The 17,068-nt window shown below is 48.3% G+C and overlaps 1 long non-coding RNA gene across 1 annotated transcript in view; it reads left to right on the forward strand.

The window, feature by feature from the left end:
• Positions 1 to 1,431: 1,431 nt before the first annotated feature.
• Positions 1,432 to 17,068, forward strand: part of LOC149868492 (uncharacterized) — a 31,570-nt gene continuing 15,933 nt past the window's right edge. The window contains exon 1 of the long non-coding RNA XR_016440993.1: positions 1,432 to 1,471. This is a non-coding gene — a long non-coding RNA (uncharacterized LOC149868492). The remainder of the gene's footprint in view (positions 1,472 to 17,068) is intronic.

Below are 17,068 nucleotides of genomic sequence, written 5' to 3' on the forward strand. Positions count from 1 at the left end.
GGCTGTAGGGAAAGTCAGAGACCGTGAAATTAGCCATTAAGATGATTAGTGCCCTGAGGTATGGATGAGCCAAGAGGGCCCACCTAATATTTGGAAGCTTGCTCTGGGACCCTTTCTCCCAGTGAGGCATGACAGGTGAGAGGGTAAAAGAGGGAGTGTACCTAGGAAGTCAGAACAAGACAGGAATTACAAGGCCACCAGAGAGGGTCAGGGCCACCCCTGAGGCCCAATCCTGCAACAGCAATAAATTAGCATGGTGCAGATACTGCAAAGAAACAGATGCTCCCATTATTCTCTATTCTCTTATAATTTGGCATCGTGTTGAAGACAATAGGAATGCTAATGGAAACATGATAGCATAGTGTATAGCATGGTCTCCTACACAGTGGGGTTTGTTACAGTTTAATGATAAAATGGTAAGGAATATGTTTCTAATAATTTGTGTCTGCATTTATGTTAATTTTCATCATACTACTATTTGTGAGAGGATGTTGGCAAATACACAGTAGTTAAATTCATTAAAATCAAAATTCCTCTCCCTCTCAGCAGGATGTAGAACAGACTTACACACATCCTATTTCTGTTAACCAAACGGTGCATATAAAAGTTTAATTGGAAGACCAAATATTTAGCACAGAAGTGAATGCTTATCTACTGCTATGCTCTTAAAATTTGTCCCTAAGTACTCCCAATAAAAGACAATTCCTACCAATTTCCCAGAAATGCTATGGATCATAGGAATAGATGAAAGCAAAAATATACCTGCTGCTGATTTGCTCTTACAGGTGCCACAAAATAGTCTGCTTTTAAAAGGTCTTGTCTAACTGTACTAAAAGTCCCTTAACATCTTCAGCAAATCAAAATGACAATACAAGACCCCAAACTAGAGATGAGTCCAAGCCCCAAAGTTCAGCTCCAGATCTACAATGCCTCTAAAAAGTGGTATTATTTATAATTTGTGGTTTGGTCTAGGCATATCTCTGATGATCCCAAACTGAGAAATTCCTGGATTTGATTCCAAAGAAGGATGAACATGCAGGTTGGTTCTTCTTGTATCCAAATCATTTGATCCATTACTGATTGAGATATGTGATTCAAATTACTGAAGAACTACTAAGACTGTTCTTCATTTTGTACAATGTATAGGAATTAAAAAAGCCTTTCTGCAAAACTACACCACCACAGAGTACGTCAAGGCATAAAACATGTATTCAAAGACACTACCCCCTGCTAAAGGTGGCTCCCGTTGGGAGTTCCAGATGAGGCCCCTTCACTACATTTCACTACAAAATACAGAGGTACAAATGACTGCTTCCCTTGCAGGGAGAGGGTTTTTTTTATTTAATCTCAAAGTGCAGTGTGAAACCTGATCCTGTGGCTGGGGGTAGGGACTGGAGTGGAGCAGGAGGGAGAGGAAGACAAGAGGAAATTCTAATGCCAACAGGAGAAACACACCAGAAACACTCCAGAGGTATGTTAGGTTATAATTAATGGCATGAGGTTACAACTTGCAGCTGACACTGGTTACAGTAAAAGGTCAGGATCCTGCTGCACTCTGTATTTACTGATTTGTCTGAAACAGTCTTTCTCCACCCCCATGCACACACTCCCCCTGGCTTACACCCCCTGATCAGTGCAGCATTCTTTATGCAATTACCTTATCCTTTTTCTAGTTTTAAACAGCAGGCAATACTCCCAGTGACACATTCATTTAATGCTCTTCACCGCTACATCTCTCTTCCCCAATTCTTCCTGCTCCTCAGCCCTGGCTTATCCTTTCTCTGTCTTGTCTATTTATGTTCTAACCTGTGGGGCAGGTACCGTCACTTATTATGAGTATGTACAGTGCCTAGTACAATAGGCCGGATCTCAGCTGGGGGCTCTAGAAACTAACCTGATATAAATAGTTACTACTTAGCTATTAGCCTTCAACTGAGAGGCAGAGGACAGGAACGCAAATATTGAAATGAGTCTTTTTTTCTTCCTCCTCCCAGCTGGTAGAATATTAATACTCAGGCTGCTGAAGAAATTTCACTGTCAAAGAATTTCACTAAGATACTGAGAAATCTGCATTTGTATGGGAAGTTTAGAAAAGAAGATAGTTGCTATAATGCTGTGAGCATTTGTTTCTCATTTCTTGTTATAAAAATTTCTACAACAGTTACACATACGGAGCATGGCTAAGGTTATGCCTGGAGGCATAAAACAAGAACAATGCATGATTACACTAGGTGTTTTACAAACATGGAGTACAGAACTGCATTGAAGAGCTTAAAATATGCATAAACTAAACAAACAACAGGTAGGAGAAAGTATTATGAGCCTCATATTAGAGATAGGGAAACTGAAGAAATTAGGGGCAAGAGTCTATTCCACCTATTTGCATGTAAATGGACTTAGATGGAATTCTGTTCCACCCAGCTTGGGTCCCTGAAAAACCATTAATGAAAAGGTAGGCATATCCTCCTCCTCCCTGTTTTTTTTGAGACTTCATCTTAAAGGAAATCCATGGTGTGCTACAAAAGTAGATAGATAAATAGATTTTCTGGAGGCCTGAGCAGAGTGGAGCCAAATCACACTTAGATATCTAAGTCTCCTTAGGTGGCTAATAGGTGGAATAGAGTCTAACCTGTGGTGATTTTTTTCAAGGTCATGCAATAAGGTAGAGGTAGGTCACTGGGAACTGAACATAAATGTTTTGAGCCTTCATCAAGAGCTTCCAGCACAACCTTGTCCTTTTTTCCAGTAGCAGAATGATAAGAGAACAGAGAGTAGATCCTCTCAGGGTTTCCTCTTGTTTTCACGGGCAGTTTTAGCACTGTTTGGAAAGACACAGAGTATGCACATCAGGAGAAACTAGTGTCACCATCTGCCTGAAATTCAGCATAGATTCACGTTAATAAGAGTTTTTTGTTGAGTTCAGCGCTAAAAATAGTAGTAAATATCAAACTTAAATGGCAGTCTTGCAAAAGCACATGTACCAAGTCAGGAGTATCACCAGTAAAAGCAACATTGAGCTGATGGATAGCTAGCTGCTTTGTGAAAGGTGGCTGCACACCCTGTTTTGCTATACAACATGGCTCATAAAACTTAAAAGCTATGTTGTATAGTGTGACCTGAATGACTTTCTGTTCAGCTTCAGTAGTAGGATAATTAAAAAACAATTGTGAACTTGGAAAGATAACACTTCCAATTCACTGTGCAGGCCTGATGGCCACACCCAAATTACGTTAAATACAGCACACTTCAGCCATCTTCATTTTTAGTATAGAAGCATGATCTAGGAGACTACAGGTGTCAGAATTCAGTTCTTCCGGTTTCTCGCACCATAGTAGACAGTGGCTTGCCAGAATTTATCATCTCCGTAGGCGTTACCCACATATTAAAGATGGAGATGGTGACCGGTTTAAGTGCCAAGGATTCGGATCCAAGTCTTTTAGACAGTACAGTTACATTTCCTCTTCCACACTGGGTGGTGCAAGGGCTGTACTTGTCAAAGCTAACCTTCTCAGCTAGAGACTGTGAAGCTTATATATATATATATGTGTGTGTGTGTGTGTGTACACACACACACACACACACACACACACACACACAGAGGTTAGATGAAACCAGTCACCATGAGACACATCTCTTGCTACCAGTGAGCAATCAGAATGCTATCTAGTACTAGGAATAAAAAGGAAAAAAAAAAAAACCTGTGGGAAGAATGAAGTAGCAAAAGCTGACACTTTCTGGAAATGTGAATGACAACTAAAAAGGGCTCAAACAGCACTTCATTCTGCCTCTTCAAAATATGGGTGCCAACACAAAAGGAAAACAGTTGAAAAGTGGTCTTATTTTTGTAATGATAGTCAGTTCTGAAGAACTTGACATGTTAACCAGATTAATAGTTAACTCAAGCATAGCAGTCTCTCAATACAAAGATGAGAGTCTTCCAATAAATAGGGAAGTCACTGGTGAGTCCAGAGATGACTGAAGAGGCCAGTTCAAGTTCTGCATATTTGAATGCAGACATGGCAAGCAGTTCTAGGAGGAAGGAGTGGATCCTCTTTCCCTTTGTCTCTCTCATCTATCCACCTCCATAGTGAGATAAGTTTGCTCAAAATGATTAATGCCTTTGTGAGCGGATGCCAATCAACTCACTATTGCCCCTTTTTTTTGCTTACCTGCCATGCCTTGGTAAGCAAAAAAGAAAAGATGGTGGGAGAAAAGAAAAGATACCCAAAAAAAGGTTGACAGCAAACCACACCATCAGGTATTTGGTGCTCCAGTCTCTACCATCTCTTATATCGGGGCAGGCAAAATACGACCCGCAGGCCAGATCCAGCCCACCAGGCCATTCTATCTGACCTGCAGGGCCCCTAAAACGTTTAGAAGATTAATAGTTATCTGCTTCTTGCTGCCTGTCAAAGATGACAGGAGCCAGGGGCAGTAAGACCCAGGGGAAGCCAGGACTCACCAGCAAAGCCAGCCTGGCCCCGCATCCCCACCCCCTCCCACCCCTGCACCCCGAACTGGAAGTCTCTGCCTGTCGCAGCTTTCATGGCAGGCTTCTCCAGCACTACATGGCGCTGGCTGAATTGCCTGGCCATAGGGCCATGCCAGTATCCTGGGGCCAGGAGCAGAAGGTGGGGGTGGTGTGTGTGTGTGTAGTGAGAGAGGCACACAATGTGTGTGCATGTATATGTGTATGGGCATGTGTGCGCGCACAATGAGGGAGGGAGAGACAGTGTGTATGTCCTTGCAACGAAGGATGGGGAGAGAGAGATAGAAACAGCAATGAAGGAAGGAGAATGATTGAGTGTGTGTGTGTGTGTGTGTGTGTGTGTGTGTAGTGAGGGAAGCACTGTCAAGGGCTACATGGGTAACCCTACCTCTTCACAGGTGCCTCGCACCCTGGTCACCATCTTGGGGCCGGAAGTCCCACCCCCTAGCCCCCACCTTTGTAACCAGAAGTCCCCCCACCAGGCCCCTGAAAATACTCCTTTCGGCAAAGGGTTTTTGCCATTTCAGAACCAGAAAAATACCAAATTTTATTCTAACAAAACAAACATCTACAATATTCATTAATTTGATTTCAAAAAATATTTTTGTCCTGATTTACATTTGTTTGTGTAGTGTACACAAAGGTTATTGCACAACAGATTAAAATCAAATCTTAGTCTTGTATATTGTGGGGGGGTGCAGGGCATGGGAGATGTTGTGGGTATGTGGGGGAGGGTGTGGAATGAAGGAGCATGTAGGGGTGTGTGTGGTTATGTGGGTGGGTATGGGGTTTGTGGGGGGCTGTGTGGAGGGAAGGGTTGCTGCAGTATGTGGGGGGTATGGGTATGCAGGTCTGTATGTATGGCAGTGCAGGGGGGGTGTAGGTGCATGTGTATGGCAGGGTGTGCTTGTGGGACTTGCCCTATGAACACAAATACACACACAGTCTCCCTCTGCCTCCCTCCCTCATTGCACACATATATTCTATGCCTTTCTCACCACACACACACACACACACACACTCTACTCACTTTTCTTCCCTCATTGCTCTCTCTATCTCTCCTCCTTCCTCATTACAGGGACACACACTCTGTCTCTCCCTCCCTCAGTGCTCACACGCATGCACACACGCGCGCGCACACACACACACACACACATTGTATGCCTCTGTCATTACACACAAACATGCACACACACACACACATATCCTCCTGCTCCTGGCCTCAGGGTACCAGCGCAGCCCTGCAGTTGGGCAATGTAGCCAGGGCCATGTGGTGCTGGAGAAGCCAGCCACATGCAGTGAAAGCTGCAGCAGGCAGATAATTCCAGTTGGGGGGGCAGAGGTGGGAGGGGGCTGGGGGGACCAGGCCAGGCTAGCCTTGCTGGTGAGTTATGGCTTCCCCTGGGTCCTACTGCCCCTGGCTCCTGTCGTCTTTGACAGGCAGCGAGGATCAAATAAATATTAATCTTCTAAACCTTTTAGGGGCCCCACAGGCCAGATAGAATGACCTAGGGGGCTGGATCCAGCCCACGGGCCATATTTTGCCTGCCTCTGTACTGCACAGTAGCCTAATAATGCTGCGCAGTAGCATGTTAGACAAACAGAACCAAGGAGGTGATACTTCCCCTCTATCGGGCACTGGTCAGACCAGAGTTGGAATACTGTGTGCAGTTTTGCGCGCCACACTTCAAGAGGGATGTGGAAAACCTGGAGAGGGTCCAGAGAAGGGCAACTCATATGGTTAAGGGCTTGCAGGCCAAGCCCTATGAGGAGAGACTAGGGCACCTGGACCTCTTCAGCCTCCACAAGAAAAGGTTGAGAGGCGACCTTGTGGCTGCCTACAAATTCATCATTGGGGTGCAGAAGGGAATTGGTGAGGCTTTACTCACCAAGGTGCCCCTGGGGGTCACAAGAAATAATGGCCATAAGCTAGCAGAGAGCAGATTTAGACTGGACATTAGGAAGAACTTCTTCACAGTTAGAGTGGCCAAAATCTGGAATGGGCTCCCAAGGGAGGTAGTACTCTTCTCCTACCCTGGGGGTCTTCAAGAGGAGGTTAGATAGGCATCTGGCTGGAGTCATCTGAACCCAGCACTCTTTCCTGCCTATGCAGGGGGTCAGACTCAATGATCTATTGAGGTCCCTTCCAGTAGAATCATAGAATCAATGAGTCGGAAGGGACCTAGACAGATCATCTAGTCCGACCCCCTGCCATGGGCAGGAAGGAGCACTGGGGGTGGCAGGGGTCATAAGACCCCAGCCAGGTGCCTATCCAGTCTCCTCTTGAAGATTTCCAGGGAAGGTGAGAGCACCACCTCTCTGGGAAGCCTATTCCAGGCTCTGGCCACCCTTACAGTGAAGTAGTTCTTCCTAATATCTAACCTAAACCTATCCTCCCTCAGCTTGTGGCCATTGTTCCTGGTGACTCCAAGGGGGGCCCTGGTGAACAGACTTTCCCCGAGTCCCTGCTGCTGGCCCCTGATAAGGTTGTAGGCAGCCACAAGATCCCCCCTCAGTCTCCTCTTGCAGAGACTGAAGAGATTCAGGTCCCTCAGCCTCTCCTCATAGGGCTGGCCATGGAGGCCCTCAACCATACGAGTGGCCTCCTCTGGACCCTCTCCAGGTTCTCCACGTCCCTCTTGAAGTGCAGCACCCAGAACTGGACACAGTACTCCAGCTGCGGCCTGACCAGCGCCGCATAGAGGGGGAGCAAGACCTCTCTGGACCTGTTAGTGATGCCCCTGTTGATGCATGACAGGGTGCGGTTGGCTCTGCCTATTGCTTCGTCGCATTGGCGACTCATATTCATCCTGGAGTCAATCCTGACTCCAAGATCCCTCTCTGCCTCTGTGCTGCCGAGAGGGTCAGCCCCTAACCTATAACCATAATGCTGGTTCCCTCTCCCCAGGTGCAGCACCCTGCACTTGTCCTTGTTGAACCGCATCCTGTTCAGATCCGCCCACTTCTCTAACCTATCCAGGTCTGCCTGGATGTGGTCCCCTGCCTGCCAGTGTATTCACTTTACCCCACAGCTTGGTGTCATCAGCGAACTTGAACAGGGTGCTCTCCACACCCTCGTCCAGGTCGCTAATGAAGATGTTGAACAGCACCGGCCCAAGGACCGAGCCCTGGGGGACTCCACTGCCCACACCCTCCCAGGTCGACATCGACCCATCCACCACCACCCTCTGGGTGCACCCCTGGAGCCAGTTTGCCACCCATGTGACTGTGCATTCATCAATGCCGCAGTCCCTCAGCTTGCCCACCAGAATTGGGTGGGACACTGTGTCGAAGGCCTTCTGGAAGTCCAAGAAGATGACATCGACTTCCTCCTTCACATCTAAGCTCTTTGTTACCTGGTCATAGAAAGAGACCAGGTTAGTCAGGCAGGATCAGCCTGGCACAAACCCATGTTGGTTACCCCTCAACATCACTTCCCCTGCAGGGCTCTCACAAATGTGGCCCTTGATAATTTTTTCAAAGACCTTCCCCAGGATAGAAGTGAGGCTGACTGGCCTGTAGTTGCCAGGCTCTTCCTTCCTCCCCTTCTTGAAAATAGGGACCACATTGGCCCTTTTCCAGTCCTCAGGGACTTGGCCTGAGCACCAGGAGTCCTCAAACAGCCGTGCCAATGGCTCCGCAATGACACCAGCCAATTCCCTCAGCACCCGCGGATGAAGGTCATCCGGGCCTGCCGACTTGGACACATCTAAGCCCTCCAGGTAATCCTTAACTAGGTCTGAACTAACAGTCAGGGGACTCGCATCCTTCCTGGGCCTCTCTACGCTGTCACCCGAGAGCACCCCATTGTCAGCAGACAGGAACACAGAGGCAAAGAACTTGTTGAAGAGTTCTGCCTTCTCTCGCGCATCCGTCACCAACTGCCCTGCCCTGCCCTCCCTGCCCCGTAGGGGTCCAATGTTACCCCGAGACTTCTTCTTGCTACCTATATACTTGAAGAAGGACTTTTTGTTATCCTTAATCCCAGAAGCTAATCTAAGCTCCAGTGCTGCTTTAGCCTTCCTTACCAAATCCCTACAAGCTCGGGTCAGGGAGGTGTACTCCTCCTTTGTCCCTGCCCCCTGCTTCCACCACCAGTATGCTTTTTTCTTTGCCCTCAGGCCAGCCTGGATATCCGCGCTCAGCCATGAAGGTTTCTTGGACCCTTTTCCCACCTTCCTGCACAGAGGAATTGCATCCTGCTGCGCCCCAAGGATAGCCTCCTTGAGGAAGGACCACCTTTCCTGGACCCCCATACTAGCTACCCCCTGGGCTCCGAGTGCCTCCCTGACTACTGCCCTGAGCACATCGAAGTTGGCTTTCCTAAAGTCAAGCATTTGCGCTGTGCTAGTTACCCTCCCCACCTTTCTCTGAATAGCAAACTGGATCATTTCATGATCACTGTCCCCTAGCCTCCCTTGTACTAGCACCTCCCCCACCAGGTCATCCCCAGAGGCTAACACCAGATCCAGTATGGCATTTTCCCTAGTGGGGACGAGTACCTCCTGCATGAGGTGTAGGTCCTGTACGCACATCAGGAACCTTCATGAGTGGCTAGACCTGGCCGACTGCTCCTCCCAGTTGATGTCAGGGTAATTCATATCACCCATGACCACAACATCCTTTGCACGCACGGCCTCCCCCAGCTGCCTGGAGAATTCCAGATCCAGCTCTTCCTCCTGATGTGGTGGCCTGTAGTAAACCCCTACCACCAGATCCCTCTCCCCCTGCCCTCCTTGAAGTTTGACCCACAGGGTCTCAGTTAAGCCTTCCTCTGGTCCCATTTGGAAGGTAGAACTGGTATACTGTTCCCTAACATAGAGCGCAACCCCCCCACCTTTTTTCCCCTTCCTATCTCTTCTAAACAACCTATAGCCCTCTATGTCTAATGCCCAGTCAAAAGTTTCATCCCACCATGTCTCCACTAGGCCAACCAGGTCGATTTTACTACTTGCAAGCAGGAGAGCAAGCTCCTCCTGCTTGTTCCCCATGCTTCTTGCATTAGTGAAGAGACACCTTAATCCCCCTGAGGGAGCCCTGGGCACCCCCCCCTTCCTGAGAGACAACTGGTCCCTTGGTATATACCTGAGCTCTTACCTGGGCAGGTCCTACACCTGGTTGAGTTTTCTCTTGCTCCTGTGGATCCCCATCCCCCAATGAACTTAGTTTAAAGCCCACTGGAGGAGGTCAACTAGCCTGTAAGAAAACAAACTCTTACCTTTGGGGGAGAGATGGAGACCATCATGCCCCAGGACGCCCTCTGCTCTGAAGTGCAGGTCATGGTCCAGGAAGCCAAATCCGGCATGACAACACCAACTCCAAGGCGCCAGTTCACCTCACGGATGCAGGCGCTCTGCCACTGATGGCCTCCACTAACTGGGAGGAGGGACGAAAAGACCACCTGGGCCCCCAACTCTCTAAGCTTGGCCCCCAGAACCATGTAGTCATCCATGATCTGGTCCAGACTACTCCGGGCCGCATCATTGGTTCCCACATGGATGAGGACCATAGGATAGTAGTCGGAAGGCTGGATGAGGTCAGTGATCTTCCCTGTGATGTCCCCAATCTTGGCTCCTGGGAGACAGTACACTTCTCTCACATTGGGGTCCATGCGGCGGATGGGTCCCTCCGTTCCTCTGAGGAGGGAGTCCCCTATGACGATGACCCGATGTCTCTTCCTCTGGGTCACTGGATGATGCTCAGTTGGTACGGATGATGGCTTGCTGGATGAGAGCGTGGCTTCCTCCCTTCCTTCTTCCTCATGCCCAGTCTCCTCCAGCACTGCCAGGGCCACATACCTGTTCCCCAGTTGTACTGGGGTGACAGTTGATGCAGCTACGTGCTGCCTGAATGCCGCCTGGCCCTGGAGGTGACCATCCTCCATTCACCTCCTGCAGACTCCTGGGTGGTGACAGCCTGAGGGGATGGGCCCTGCAGAGAGAGAAAGTACCCATCAATCTCATCCTCCATGGCCCTGATCCCCCACAGCCTGCTCACCTCCACCTGGAGCTCTCTCACCTGCCCCTCCAGCACCACAATCCTGGCACAGGTGGGACAGGTGAGAGAAGCCCCCGCCTCCATGTCCCCCCCCCCCCCCAGGCCCCAGGGACCAAGCCAGGCAGCCCCCACAGGCAGGTGGCCCCACCTGCGTGGAAGCCTCACCGGTCCCCAGGCCAGGAGGCAGCCATGGGGCAGGAGCCCTGGCTGCACTCCATGACAACTCCCATGCTCTCACCCCCACTCACTTACCTGGAGACAACTGCTGCTGCTGCTGCTGCCACCGTTGGCTCTTCCGCTGCCTGCGGCCTCTCACGTGCCTCCCTGCATGAACCCAGGTGCACAACTCTGGCACGCCCCTAAAGAGCATGCCTGTTTGCGCTCCCTGTTCGCACTCAGGCTCCTGCCTGGTGCAGCTAAATAGGGTCAGGCAGGGGAAAGAGTCCCCTGCCCGATCGCCAGCACCTGGCCCCACTCGCTCCTTCCCCCAGCTTACCTTCTCGTTGCCACAGCTGTCCCTTAGCTGCCAATCGCTGCTGCTGCTGCTGCTGCTGCTGCCTCAAGGGTCGGGGGATACTGGGGGCACGTGTGCTCCCTCCGGCGTCCTCAGCCGACTGCTCTTGGCTGGCTGATTAGCCCAGGTTCAAATTTCCTGGCCAATCAGCAGAACCAATCAGACAACCAGCTGAGCCAGTCAATCAGCTGTGTCTGCCTGCAGCCCTGCCCCCTGTGGGAACCCCACTCATCGGACAGGAGCTTCTCCCGCCAGGGGATCCCTGGTAAGTCGACTCCCAGGCTTCCAAGCTCCTAGCCCTCTCCCACCCCAGCCCAAACTCTGGTGCGCCCCTAAAGAGTGTGCCTGTTTGCGCTCCCTGTTTGCACAGCTCGGGAGTGTGCTTCCTGCCCGGTGCAGCTAAATAGGGTCAGGTGGGGAAAGAGTCCCCTGCCCGATCACCAGCACCTGGCCCCACTCGCTCTTTCCCCCGGCTTACCTTCTTGTTGCCACAGCTGTCCCTTAGCTGCCAATCGCTGCTGGTGCTGCTGCTGCTGCTGCTGCCGCCGCCTCAAGGATCAGGGGATACCGGGGACACGGGTGCTCTCTCTGACGTCCTCAGCACTGCAAGAAAGTGCAGAGAGCTGGTGCAGATGTCACTGCATGGAGGGTTTAAGAGGGACCGGGACTTTGGGAGCTGCTCAAGGCAGCTTGGGTCTCCAACCCCAGCACAAGGCTGGCACCAGCGTAAACATTACTGCACGGTGAGTCATTGACAGGCCAAGGGCCCTTGGATGAGGCAAGGGGTGGTTCAGGCCTCATTCCCCGCCACCGGGCACGAGGGCCCGTGGGCAGCACAGACTCCACAGTGCAATGGGCCTGTATGGAAGCCCCGGTCCTGGGCATGCACAAGGCGGCCCAGGCCCACAACCTGCTGAGAAGGCTGAGCCATCTGGGCGTGTGAATGAGCCATGCACCCCATGAGGAGACTGAGACAGAGCACCCACTGTAGGAGCCGTTTGCCTAGCTGGGGAAGAAACACCGGGAACCCTTGCTGGACCCCTACTCACTGGGAAGTGTAAGTTCTTGGGCTAGGGGTTTCCTACCAGGGTGGGACACAGTGGATAGCCACACAGAGTGGGTTTATGCTAGAGAAAAAGAGACTCCTCTAGAGGAGGTGGGTATTTGGGATTCCCATATATTTTGTAGTGTTTATTAATTGCTTGCTATGTCTTATATTTTGGAACGTTTATTGACTGTTTGTTGTGCTTTAGATTTTGGGGTGCATACCCATTGATTGTTGGGACATACTTATCGTCTGAGGCTCTGTAGACAAGGTTTCTCTTGTGGCTCTTGGGGATTCCTTTACTTACCTGTTCTATTATTTGCTGACTTGAATATGTTATATGTAAATATCTATCTTTATCATCTATCCAGTTATTCTATTCCTTCCCCTTTTATTCTGCACCTGAATAAGCCATGTATATAGTTAAACAACTGTGACCTGCTCTGCTATAGAGACACCCGAGAAGGGGAAACTGAGCAAGCTGCAGTTTCCATCTCCAGTACGTATGCCCTGCTGAACATCCCCTTCTATTGAAGAGGGGAGTACACACTCTGGTACACCCAGGTTACAGGTGATGTTAGCTGCAAGAAAGATGCACATGAATGAAAACTAGTGATAAAAACAAATGGGAAAAATTACAATTATTAATAGTATCAGGGGAAAAAGAGAACCCATTAAAATCATGTCAAGCTCCTGCTTTTATGAATAAAGTACAATTTTTGGAGGGAAAAGAAAGTTGAGGGCTTGTCTACATAGGGAAGTGAAGAAGTGAGCGAGTTCTAAGCTAAAAATGTGAATTTACAATGTACCAGGTATTCAGTGCTACCTCCCTACTCTTGGTATACAATAACAGCAAGATGCTTACTCCACTTTTTAAGGGGAATAAGTCACTTTACACAAAGATACTTTGTGGGGCAAAACAGGGATCTGACTCCTTAGAGCACTGAGGCACCTTTCTAATTCTTTCTGGGAAGACTATACAATACAGTCCTTTCTCCTGTGGCTATCGCTCAATCTAGGTATTATCTGAGTTGCATGGAATTTTGTAACTGTTCTTTATGCTGTTATATGGCATTGTCATTATCTGCCTTTAGGGCAAATTGGACTGAAGTTGTGGAAACACAGGTTGCATCAACAGGAGACACTTAATGTGCAGAAGACTAATTCTACTGCTCATAAATGCTGCAGGCATAGACTGTGCCAATGCACAGTAGATTTAGCCTAATGCACAGCAGCATCACAAAAAACCCATTCATATGCACTAATGCAAAGTAGTGCTGAGTATGGTGCATAAAGTTAGTGCCTGTCATTACAGGTACTCAACTTAATGCACCGTAATTACAGTGCTTTAATGGATGCATAGACATGCCCACAGGCTACTTCAAGTCCTGACTGCAACTGAGAACACTTTGCAGGAAGTGTTTTGAGTTTCAACAATCCCATAGACCAAACAGAAGTTCACTGTTAGTTCCAGTGGGTAGGGGGATCTAGTTTCTGGCTGGAAGCCTACATCCTGTTTCCCTTAGCAAGGGCCTCTCCTCTCTCCCAGTCTGTCCCTGTTTCAGAGTGGGTGGGAGGGGGGAATGGAGCAGAGGGAGCTCTCTTTAGGGGTTCCCCAGCCAGCGCTTGAGGGTGGGGTGGATGAATTGGACCCCCACACACCTCAGGAGGGCTCCAATATAGCCACTACACCCTCCAGCAGGGGCTGAAAAAACCCCAAGCGAAACTCCCTCTGTTCCCTTTACCCTCTCCCATTCTGAAAACAGCAACAGGCTGGGAGACAGAAGTTGCAGAAGACACTGTGTTTCTGATCCCTCATGCAATGATAGTTCAGATTTTCACCCAATTGGCTATTTTTGAAGCAGTCTGCAGCTGTGCACTTGCGTTTGGTTATGGCTATAGACCACTTTCTGTGGCCAGATCAGGTGAAAATTGTCATTTCTGTCAGTGCCCTCAGTGTTTGTCCACTACAGTTATATCTCTGTTACATCCCACCTTTGGTATTGCCTTCACCTGGGAAGCTCCTTCTCCAGTGGGAGATGGCAAATCACATGACACCTACAGAGCTTCTACTCTTTCTCTTTCTCCACCTGAATTAAGTCTCCTTTCCTGGTTCCCAGTCTCTATACCTCTAAATTGGGCAGAGTTGGAAGTAGTCAACGAGCTAGAACTTAAAGGGACCGCCCCTTGCATGTCACATGAGGCCCTATCTATTAGTGTATGGGGTTTATAAACCACATAGTACACTCTAATGCACACAGGAAATTAGTATTGTGTATCTAACATCCTGTAAATTCTCACTTTTAATTTCTTGCACACTACTTTGCCCTTATGTAGGAAGAGGCTGAGGACATATCCCAAGGGATAGAAAAGCTAGAACATTGTGAGGCAGGTGAGTTTTTAGCTCTGTTCTTTACTCTGTTAAGAACAGAGTTGAAGGAGCTCATCAGCCTAACAATTCATGCCCCTAGGCAGAAGCTGAAAGAAGATCTGGATAGACTCTTATTGTTCTAGGAAATCACAGAGCAATTAGACAAACTGCCAGAGCAGGTACATTCAGCTGGTCATTGTAGAAAAAATATGGAAATGTTGGCTTATGTATTTAATCAAAAGAATTAAATGAAAAAGGACTTTTGACAAGATGACTGATTCCAAATATTTTTCTCTGCTTGAATGAGTCAGAAGCGTTCTGGCAGGTACCCTTAGAAAAACAGCCTACATGTTCGTGCACCTTCCCCTTATGTAAAACCCTGCTTCTGCTGACTATTTGGGTTGTGTCAGCATCCAATATTTTTCACCATAAAGTACCAAAAATATGATGGCATAGAGCAGAGGTGGGCAAAATATGGCCCACAGGCCACATCTGGCCCACCAAGCCATTCTATCTGGCCCACAGAGCACCTAAAAAAATTCGTAAATTAATATTTATTTGCCCTGGCTCCCTGTCAAAGACGGCTGGAGCCAGGGGCAGTAGGACCCAGAGGGATCCCTCAGTGGGCTTGTAGGCTTGAGCAGCCCAGCCCTGCCCACCCCCAGCCAGTTCCCTGCTCTCCTGCTCCTGCCCTGTTCCAGCACCATGTGGCTGTGGCTCCCGGCTCCATCCCCAGACCACAGAGTATGGGACCGAGCTGATAGGGATGTGTATGTGTGTGCATGCGCTTGTCGACAGGCACAGGGGAAGAGTATGTGCATGTCTGCAGGGGCATGGGGCAGTGTGTGTGTGTGTGTGTGTGTGTGTGTGTGTGTGTGTGTGTGTGTGTTCATAGGGTGAGTCCCACACGCACACCCCTCCATACACATGCACCTACACTTCCACTTGCACTACTATACACAAACCCCAACCACCCTCCCCCCATACCCACCCACATACCCACACACGCACAACCCCCACAAACCTATACCCACCCCTCACAATATACAAAAATAAGACCTCACTTTAAGCTATTGTGCAGTCACCTCTGTATACACTACACAAATGCATGTAAATCAAGACAAAAATATTTTTTGAAATCAAATTAATGAATGTTGTAGTTGATCACTTTTTAGAATATAATTTAGTATTTTTCTGGTTCTGAGATGGCAAAACCCCTTGCTGAAAGGAGTATTTACAGGGGCAAGGGGAGGGACTTCTGGTGGTAAAGGTCAGAGGTTAGGGGGTGGGACTTGTGGTCACAAGTTGGCAACCAGGGGGCCAGGCACCTGTTAAGGGGTGTGGCTACCCATACGGCCCTTGACAGTTTGCCAAAACTTGGTAAGCGGCCCTCCACCTGAAATAATTGCCCGCCCTGGCATAGAAGGTGCAATAGTGTATATAATTAACCTTTTGATATTAGGAAAACTAGCAAAAGAGCATGAGCAGAGTTCCAAGCAGCTTTGGAAAAGAAAAAGAGCTGCCAGGCTAAAGCGAACAAAACAAAAATATAAATGCTATGTAGTACAACTAACAAGCCTATAAAACTACTAACAAGGCTGAGGCCATCACCAACATATTCATCTCCAGAGACAATGAAAAATTATAAAGATTCTTTTGAATGTTGTACTATATAGACAAGTTTATGCATAACCTAATTTCCTGACTACAGAAAGACATATAATGGATGTGAGATGCAAATCTTAATAAAGAAATTAACTACTTCAGTTTGCAAAAGAAGTCCCAGTCTTATGGCACTATAACCACAAGCTAAGTTGTTCACAAACACTTTTATAAGAGTATGTCTGAAACTGGAAAGTAGTTTTTGTACATATTAGTCTGATTAAACAAAAGTGTGCAGTCAAGCATAAATTATGATTGCCAGAGTTTCTCCTCAAGATGAGTGTAGTGGGTTAGAAAATTACTTAGCTCAAACAGACTCTCAGTGTTTGTTTAATGTCTCTGTATCCAGAACAGTAAACAAACATATGAATAACAGGGGGACTTTTCCCAGACCCAAAGAGAGTCCCCAGGCTTGGTTTTCCTACTGATAACCTGCGCTCTTGCCTTCAGCAACTCAGTCTCTCTGTGTCTTTCAGCATCGCTCATGGTCTCTTGCAAAATTCTAAGAGAGAGGCACTCCTGGCAGGGTGCTCAGGGTTCATCTAGCAGCCAACCCACCTGTACGTGCTTGCTTGCTGTCTCTCAGCTCTCCCCACTTTCCACTCTGTTTCTGGGAGCCTTTTTGTCACTCCCGCTGTGCCAACTATCCTTCTCAGGTGGCTCAGTCCTCTGAGACAGGCTTACAATTAGTTTCTGCCTGCCTGAAGCTGGGATGCAACTTGAGGTGTGCAGCCTACTACAATTGGACTTCCAGAACATACTTAAAGCAATTAGCTATAAGGTGGCCAAGACAATATATTCCCAGTACCTACATCAATGTAAAGGCTGATTTATGATTTTGACATTACAGAGAAATGTTAAAAGGACACAGGAAGTTCATTTAGGGATTAAGAAAATAAAACAGAAGGGCTACAAATATTTTATATTGGCCTCAAGTAATCACAAGATGATAACTTGTGAAAGAAATAGAGGTCAAATCAAGCAAAGATC

This window comes from Crocodylus siamensis, chromosome 3, assembly GCF_052110815.1.
Source record: "Crocodylus siamensis isolate JL-2025a chromosome 3, ASM5211081v1, whole genome shotgun sequence".
Lineage (NCBI taxonomy): Eukaryota > Metazoa > Chordata > Crocodylia > Crocodylidae > Crocodylus > Crocodylus siamensis.